An 8615-nucleotide genomic window follows, 5' to 3' on the forward strand; every position below is an offset into this window, starting at 1 on the left:
TTGTTTTTGGTGACAGGGAGAAGCCCTTCACCTCTGAGAGAGGAAACGTCTCCTGTTTAGTTAGTGCCTGGATGGCAAGGGTTTATTTTGATGTTTTGTTTATTTTGATATTTTCTGCAAACCTTTTAAATAAAACTGACAACCAGTCAGATTTTGACGAAAGCCTGCTGTGCGGTCTACCTTTTTCCCAGGGAAGGAGATCCCCCACCTGAGCTAACCCCACAATATATATATATATATATATATATATATACACACACACACACATATATACCTATATATATATATGAGAGGGAGAGAGAAAACAGTATTTATTAAACTAAGAGCATATGTTAATTTTATTTCTATTTATTTTTAATATTATAATGGAAAAAAAGGCTAGTTGCTAAGTAATTTATACAGCGTGGAGTACCCTACATATGCACTAGATGAAATGTCAGCTTGGAAAGAAAATGGAAAAATGTGGAAGATGAGGTTATTAAGGGCATCCAAAATTTACTTTTGCACAGAGAGTAAAGTTCTCTGTACTTTCCCATGACTTGTGTCACCAGTTCCAAAACAGCACTGGTCTTTTGTGCAAAGAAAGTTTTGTCACCTGGATTAATGGCGGAACATACTAAGCAATTTTTCAGACATGTTTACTAGATGTGCTTTTTTTCTTTAAAAGGTATACAGTACATATTATATGTGTGAACAGAAATTCTGTTACCGAAGAAAGGGGTTTTGTTTTTCTTAAATGTGGCTAAGCATTTGAAATAATTGTTCTTTACGTGAAGAGTGTAAAAAAATGGGAAAACATAAAAATATAGTACAAAAAAATAGCATATATTACAATTACGATATAACATGGGGATCATCTTGCCATACCAAAGACAGGTGTTGACCCAACCTGAAGTGCTAATACTTTGATAGAACTCAATTTCAGTGTAGAAGGCACAGAGCTCCACTGCCTGTTTTTTGCCTTTTAATTTCCCAGCTCCCATAGAGTAGATAGGAGTGCACATTAGAAGCTGCTAGCAGAATTAGACAAACATGTAAAGCACCTCTATAACATTCCATGTTAATAAATCACCTGCTGATTGTAATAAGCTGAGTTTCTTTGTACACATCAGATCAGATGTGGAAGTGTATTAATTTCAGGGGGCATATACCTAGCAGTGAACTCTAGTTTACACCCAGCCACCCAAAAATCCATCCGAATACAAATAATAAATATATTTGTAGAATGGATAGACACAATAGGCATGAGCTCTTTACTCACCTCAGTTTGAGCAGATCTGGGAATGGGGAATGCCAAAGATGTGCACACAGAGCCATTCATATTGAGTGAGGTTATGCTTGAACTTCTATCCTCCTCCAAGCTAAGGAATCCTAATAACTGCTGTGATATGCAGATGGCAAACAACCTAAACATGTCTTTATTACTTTGCTAAAATCAACAGAACTCCACATCTCAATGTGCACTAATAGCTCTTGTCATTCAGACCTAACAGCACAGAAAAACACAATATTACAACATAAATATCTATAAATGTGTCAACTTTCGGTTACAATACCCCCATCAGTGTATGGGTAATGATAGTGCCAATGTCCAGTTCATATATGAAATAAAAAGATTTATTTTTTTTTACAGCACAATCAAACTGCAGCTTTAGGAGCAGGTTGAAGTCCTTGACAGGAGCCAAGCAAGCTCTGATTGCTCCTCTAGCCTTGAAATGGGTCTTAGAACAACTAGTCAGCAAGAGTCCATCTGTACACACCAGTCACAGTATTTAATAAAAAATTGTAGGTTTTATTGAGCTAAAGTAATCCATTGCAACTAATCTGAATACTAGCAATGGTCTCATTTCTTACTGCATTTTAGATAAAGAACCCCGTATTAATGCCCAACTTAAAAACATTACCTTGCACTGGGACCCCCAACACTGCACAGTTAAATGCTCTAGGGCAGGATTGTCAAACTGGTGGCCCTCCAGATGTTGCCAAACTATAAGTCCCATGAGGCATTGCAAAGCTGACAGTTAGAAGAATGACTCCCATAGGCAGAGGCATGATGGGACTTGTAGTTTTGCAACCGTTGGAGGGCCGCCAGTTTGACACCCTTGCTCTAGAAGAATGCAGAAGAGGCCCTTGATCCATGTAACTGGTGCACAACAGTATCCTCTGTAATCTGCTCCAGGCCATGGTTGCACTTCTGCCTACCCTATGCAGAACACAGGGTTATTAGTCCTGTATTGCACATGGTGATGCCGAGGCTCCACCCACAGACCAGAGCTTCAAGGAGGAGAAGGGGCACCAGAGCAGGAAGTCAAGTAAGTAACAGAGCCTCTTCTGCAACCCCCTAAATTTCAAAATCATTTAACCCTTGCAGTTTGGACAGTGCCAGATCCTTCTGGAGCAGAGTCAGGAAAGTAATGCAGCCTCTTGTTCTACTTCTAATGCTTAGTGAACATTTTACTCTTGCAGTGTGAGAGGCCCTGCTGCACGGCTTTTTTGTGTTGAACTTGGAGTTGGGCTTTACACAAGATCATAGATAATATACATCAAACACCAAAATTTGTTGTGGTTCTCCAAACAAACGAGATATGTAGTTAAAAATGATACAAGTGAACCCTTCTAAAAGATATGCAATTCTATTTGGCAAGTTTTGAGGTTCATAAACCTCTGACACGAATCACAGCCAGTCAAGGTGACACCACCATTTCTTGATTCACATTTGTAGATTCCCATGTCTTCTCTCCACTATCAGCCTGCTTGCTGAATAATGAATAAGTAGAATAGGAATATTAAATTAACTGTATATGAAGCCCCCAGATGTTTTTCTTTGTTTAGGATAGAGTAAGAAAAGGATGGAACTCCTGTCAGGGGTTTCTATTCATGTCTGTGTTTCCACTGGGAGTTTGAGCATCTCTAAAGGTCCTGGTGATTATTATCTCCAGTACAAAAAGTCATGGGAAATCCAAAATTTTGGAGTTGTCATAGGAACTAAAGGTTTGGGAGATTCTCCAATGGTAAAACCTGTTTCAAGGACAATTTTCTAAAAGTCTCAATTTCCTTTTTCTTTGGATTGCCTTTTAATTCCTGGGACAATAGGTGGAGGGTAATCCTCCCAACAGTGAGTCTTATCATTCATTTATATACACTTTAATGGTCTAATGAGTAGGCAGGTAACTTCAAATATACTTTAACTTTTTATTTGCATCACAGCTAGATGAAGCAGTTGAAAGTCAGTAGTTTGTTCTAAATAAAATTACAATTACATTATTAGTATTGAAAAAAAGCAAAAAAAGTGTTTTGTTTAGCTGAAACCATAAGATGACAATCACTACAGTAAGCATAAAATAAGTCTCTATAGAAAACACAGAATTGAGGAATGTGAAATGCAAGTGAATAGTTTCATGAGTGTGCTCCTATCTATGGATGATCTGGAAGAAAATGTGTTTTTCTCTACAATTGTATCTGTGTATTGTAGTTAAATCACACAACAGATGCATCCAGCAGTAGACTCTTCTACCTGTGTGTATATATCTGGTAACCACATGAATCTACACTAGCACAGGGGACTGAATTTGACCTTCAGGCTCCTATGAAACTTGCAGTAATGAGGGCATATCATTTGAAATGCATACACTGATGTTTTCTGAATGAATACAACATTAAAAGCAATCCTTCATACACAAAGTTGAATACATAATTATTGGGAGAATTATGATAAATGTTAACATTTAATTTTCAAAATATGTAAGGGTAAGGTTTATTCCTAGCAATTTTCTTACAATCGATTATATGTACTGTATGTATAATTTATAGCAAGTGTGAAAGATACTTGAAACTAATGCAAGTAGTATATGTTGTATGATGCAGGATGGCATTGAATACCTTCTATTTACACTCACCTGTGCACTGGCTTTGGCCTCTTACAGCACACGGCCCCAATATTGAACTATCCTCACAACTCCCTACTGTTCTGCATCCTATTCGGGGGGATGTCACTTGGTTGCTGCTGCTCAGCAAAAAGACGTTTTGCATTTTTTTTTCAACATGCACCGAGCTGAATAAACAGGGATTTACCAGCACAAGAGGTGCCCTTAGTCAGCAGATTTCAGCTGGCCTGTACTCCAACACAACAGAGAAAACAACTCCCCAACAGATACAATAGAAAAGAAGAGAAATTAGGCTTGGCGTTGGTATTTTTTTTTTTTCACTTTATATGTTAATTACTGTAGATTGTAGCTTCAGTTCTACACATGGGATGGACTTGTCTCTGTTTTTGGTTGTTTCTTACATTTACAGCAGTTGGCCACCACTTTATAAAGTAATAATATACTTGGCTCTGCTTACAATATTTACATGAGTAATAATATTCTTGGTGGTATTTAGTGATGGGCCAAACACCCCTGTTTGGTTTGCAGTCGAACATTCGAACCTAACGCAATGAACTTAATGCAAGTTTATGGGACTCGAACTTGTAAATTCAAAAGTGCCCATTTTGAAGGCTTATATACATGTTATTGGCCATAAAAGGGGTATGGGGACTTGGGTACTGCCCTGAGTGATATGAATCAGTAATAAATAAATGTACCGTTTTCAAAGCGACAGTCAATTATCATTGCTTAAAGTAAAAAAAAAAAAAAAAAATTCCTTTAAATACCATGGCGGGGGGGGGGGGGGGGAGTTGGGTCCCCTTAAGCTACCTTGAAAGTTGCACATCTGTACAATGTATAGAACCTGCTCCAGCAGAACTGACTTTTTTTTTTTTAAGGACATTTTTTTTTTAAGGAACTCCACCCCCAAAAAAGGGGGGAAAAAACATGTGGTCCCCTCTAAATTCCTACCAGACCCTTGATCCGAGCACAGGCCTGGCAGGCCAGGAAAGGAGGGGGACAAGCGAGCGTCCCCCCTTCCTGAACTGTACCAGGCCATATGCCCTCAACATAGGGAGGTGCTTTGGGGTAGGGGGGCTCTTCCCCCCAAAGCACCTTGTCCCCATGTTGACAAGGGCCTCTTCCCCACAATCCTGGAATCTGACTTATTGGAATCTGGAAGCCCCATTTAACAAGGGGGCCTCCAGATCCCAATCCCCCCCCCCCCTTGTGAATGAGTATTGGGTACATAGTACCCCTACCCATTCATTAAATAAGTGTAAAATGTAAATAAAAACACAACAGTAAAGCCAAAAAAATGGTTCCGTTGCTGTAATCCATCACGCCCACTGACCTGTCCTCACCCACCAAGCACTTGCAGCTATCTGACATTTGCTGGCCGGATGCAAACAATTAGGCTGAGCTACACCCAGTTGTTCTGTGATTGCCCAAAGCATTGCTTTGGCCAATCACAATGCATTGTGCGGTGCTGTGGGCAAAAAACCCGCCCAACACCCTTACCGTTCGTGTGTTTGCCAAACACAAGAATGACTGATCAAGGACATCACTAGTGATAATGGCAAAAGACCTTTTTTAATGTCACCAGGAAACACATATTTACCTGTTTTAGCAAGGCCAGCATTTGGAACCAAATATAGAGTACAGATCGTGAAGTCCAGAAAACAGCCTGCTGCAGTCCCAGCCTTACAAATACAAGGTTAGGACACGTGGAATTGGATAGATAAGACATATCAGAGCTGACGTACAAACACTGGCACCCACACTTGTAGCACACAATGGGAGCAGTTGCCGACAGCAATCTATTGGGTTCCTTTTATTGTTTGGAAAAGTGGAGATTTGTTACTTTGGGCTGTTGCGCCTGTTTTCTTTGCCTCTGTCCCTGCAGACTAGTCAGGAAGCCATTAATGTTTTAAATGATCAGATGGAAAGTTTATACAAAATATATACCAGTTGTAAGGGGAACAGGCTTAACTGTTAGTGGCAGTGGTAACCCATGCACAAAACAGGGACACCCAGGAACAGTCAAAACAGGTTAGTCTTTCACATTTATTATTAATTGCAGCAAACACAATTTCAATGCAGGAGGGTTTGCACACAGTAAGTCCAAAGCATAAAAAAATCTGCTCACCTGAGCCTCAAACTAAATATATATCAGTCCCTGACTAACGGTGCCACCTCATGGCAGAACTGGTACATGGTTTAGTGTTCTATCAGCATTCAGCCTTTTCACCAGTATCAGGCATCTAAAGCAGAGAGTGAAAGGGAGAGAGCCATGAGCATCAGTCATCTCACATATATATGTAGCACTCTCCTAGTTAGGTGGTAGGATTTGTATAGTTAGGTTAAGCACAGCTGTGTTTTTCTGCTTAACAGAGAGACATCTGGTGTTCTGAAGAGCTTGTCCAACTGTTGCTACTACATAGAACTTTGCTCAGCTACGTTACTTTTGGGCTGTCGTAGTCTGTTGTAACTGGCTTGTGTCTGAGGAACTCAGGCCTGTTGTTATTACTACAGCTAAAGGTCCTTGCTCAATCCTAGAACACTTGTTGATACAATTCAAGAGAAGTCTGCTATCAGCCAGGATTTTCAACAGTGCCCAACTAAGAGATCAGCTATATGTCCTCAGTGTGAATAGTTCTAACTTTGGGGAATCCCCTAATTTATCCCCAGTTCTAAAAAGAGAGAGAGAGAGAGAGAGAGAGAGAGAGAGAGAGAGAGAGAGAGAGAGAGAGAGAGAGAGAGAAAGAAAAAATACTTTGTGCTTGGCTGCGGGGTGAAGAGGGGGGGAAACCTGGGCAAAAATACAAGTGGCTCCTCCGGTGGTAGCGATATATATAAATAGCTGTGGACATCTGAGACTAATAATGGGGTCTGGTTACCAAATAAGAAAATGACCTAGGAGTGGAGGCGTTATACCACCCAAAACTCAACAAAGCCCCTGGGCTCCAGAACCCAGGACAGAACTTGTTAACATTCTGAGGAAAATAGCTTGTTTCATCGACAATAAACCATGAAGCCCCTCACCATGTTTATGTGAGAAACCTATATGATACATACACACCATCAAAAATCCTCCCACCAGTATCATATACCCTCCCCTTCTGCTCAGACCTGTGGGAAGGAGCACATTTTGCCAACGTTCAGTGGATAAATGACAGTCCAACAACATTCTCTTGCTGGGTCCTTGGTCTAAGTGCTACATAAAAATTAAAGTCTTGCAGAGCCAGAAATTATCATGTGATCCTTGCTTTGTTCTCTTTTTTCAGAGCCATCCACTGTAGATGGAATGATATGTAAACAACCAGAACCATCTGCCCAAAAGGTAATACCTCAATGACTCTAGTACCCACTTTATGGCTAGACATGCCCCTTACACTACTGAACAGTTCCTTCCTGCAGGAGGAACTTAATTTAATTTCCTGGGACAAGACTGCTCCTGGGCCAACAACAGAGAGATCACTTTCTGTAAAAAAATCTTGACTGAAATTGGAAGAGGTTAAAACTGGACACAACTGGACATACAGTGCCTTGAAAAAGTATTCATACCCCTTGAAATTTTCCACATTTTGTGATGAGATTTTATGTGATATACCAACACAAAATGGCACATAATTGTGAAGTGGAAAGAAAATGATAAATGGTTTTCAAAATTTTTTACAAATAAATATCTGAAAAGTGTGGCGTGCATTTGTATTCAGCCCTCCTGAGTCAATACTTTGTAGAACCACCTTTCACTGCAATTACAGCTGCAAGTCTTTTTGGGGATGTCTCTATCAGCTTTGCACATCTAGAGAGTAAAATTTTTGTCAATTCTTCTTTGCTAAATAGCTCAAGCTCTGTCAGATTGGGTGGAGAGCGTCTGTGAACAGCAATTTTCAAGTCTTGCCACAGATTCTCAATTGGATTTAGCTCCGGACTTTGACAGGGCCATTCTAACACATGAATATGCTTTGATCTAAACCATTCCATTGTAGCTCTGGCTGTATGTTTAGGGTCATTGTCGTGCTGGAAGGTGAACCTCCTCCCCAGTCTCAAGTCTTTTGCAGACTAAGGGCTCGTTCACACTAGGCTGTTTTGCCAACGCTTGCCAAACGCCCCTATAGCGTTTGGCAAGCGTTGGTCCGGTGTTTGCGGAGCGTTTTTAACGCTCGGCAAACGCTCCGCAAACGCCGCATGCGCGGTTTAGCGGAAGTTGCTAGGCGTTTGCCGAGCGTTAATAACGCCCCACAAACGCCTATAATGCATTTGAGTGGTGTTACCGCTCCGCAAACACCCCGCAACCGTGTCGTAACCGCACCGCAAATGCCGGCCGGGCGTTTGCGGAGCGGCACCATAGACGAGAATAGGAGGCTTCAAAGCCTCCTGACTCGACCAGAGGCGTCCGTTTTGCCGCGACGCAACGCGACGCAAACGCTCCTGTTAGAACAGCACCATGTGCTGTAATGTGCAGAATTGGCAGAGGCGTTTGGGAAGCGGTAAAAACGCTTCCCAAACGCCTCTCTGCCGCCTGCACACAAGGCTAGTGTGAACGTAGCCTAACAGGTTTTCTTCTAAAATTGCACTGTACTTGGCTCCATCCATCTTCCCATCAACTCTGAGCAGCTTCCTTACCCTTCCTTACTGAAGAAAAGCATCCCCACAACCTGTTGCTGCCACCATCATGTGTTCAGGGTGGGGATGGTGTGTTCAGGATGATGTGTAGTGCTAGTTTTCTGCCACACACAGCGTTTT

Source organism: Staurois parvus, unplaced genomic scaffold, assembly GCF_062004578.1.
Source record: "Staurois parvus isolate SC_StPar_1 unplaced genomic scaffold, SC_StPar_1.0 ptg000017l, whole genome shotgun sequence".
NCBI classification, from domain to species: domain Eukaryota; kingdom Metazoa; phylum Chordata; class Amphibia; order Anura; family Ranidae; genus Staurois; species Staurois parvus.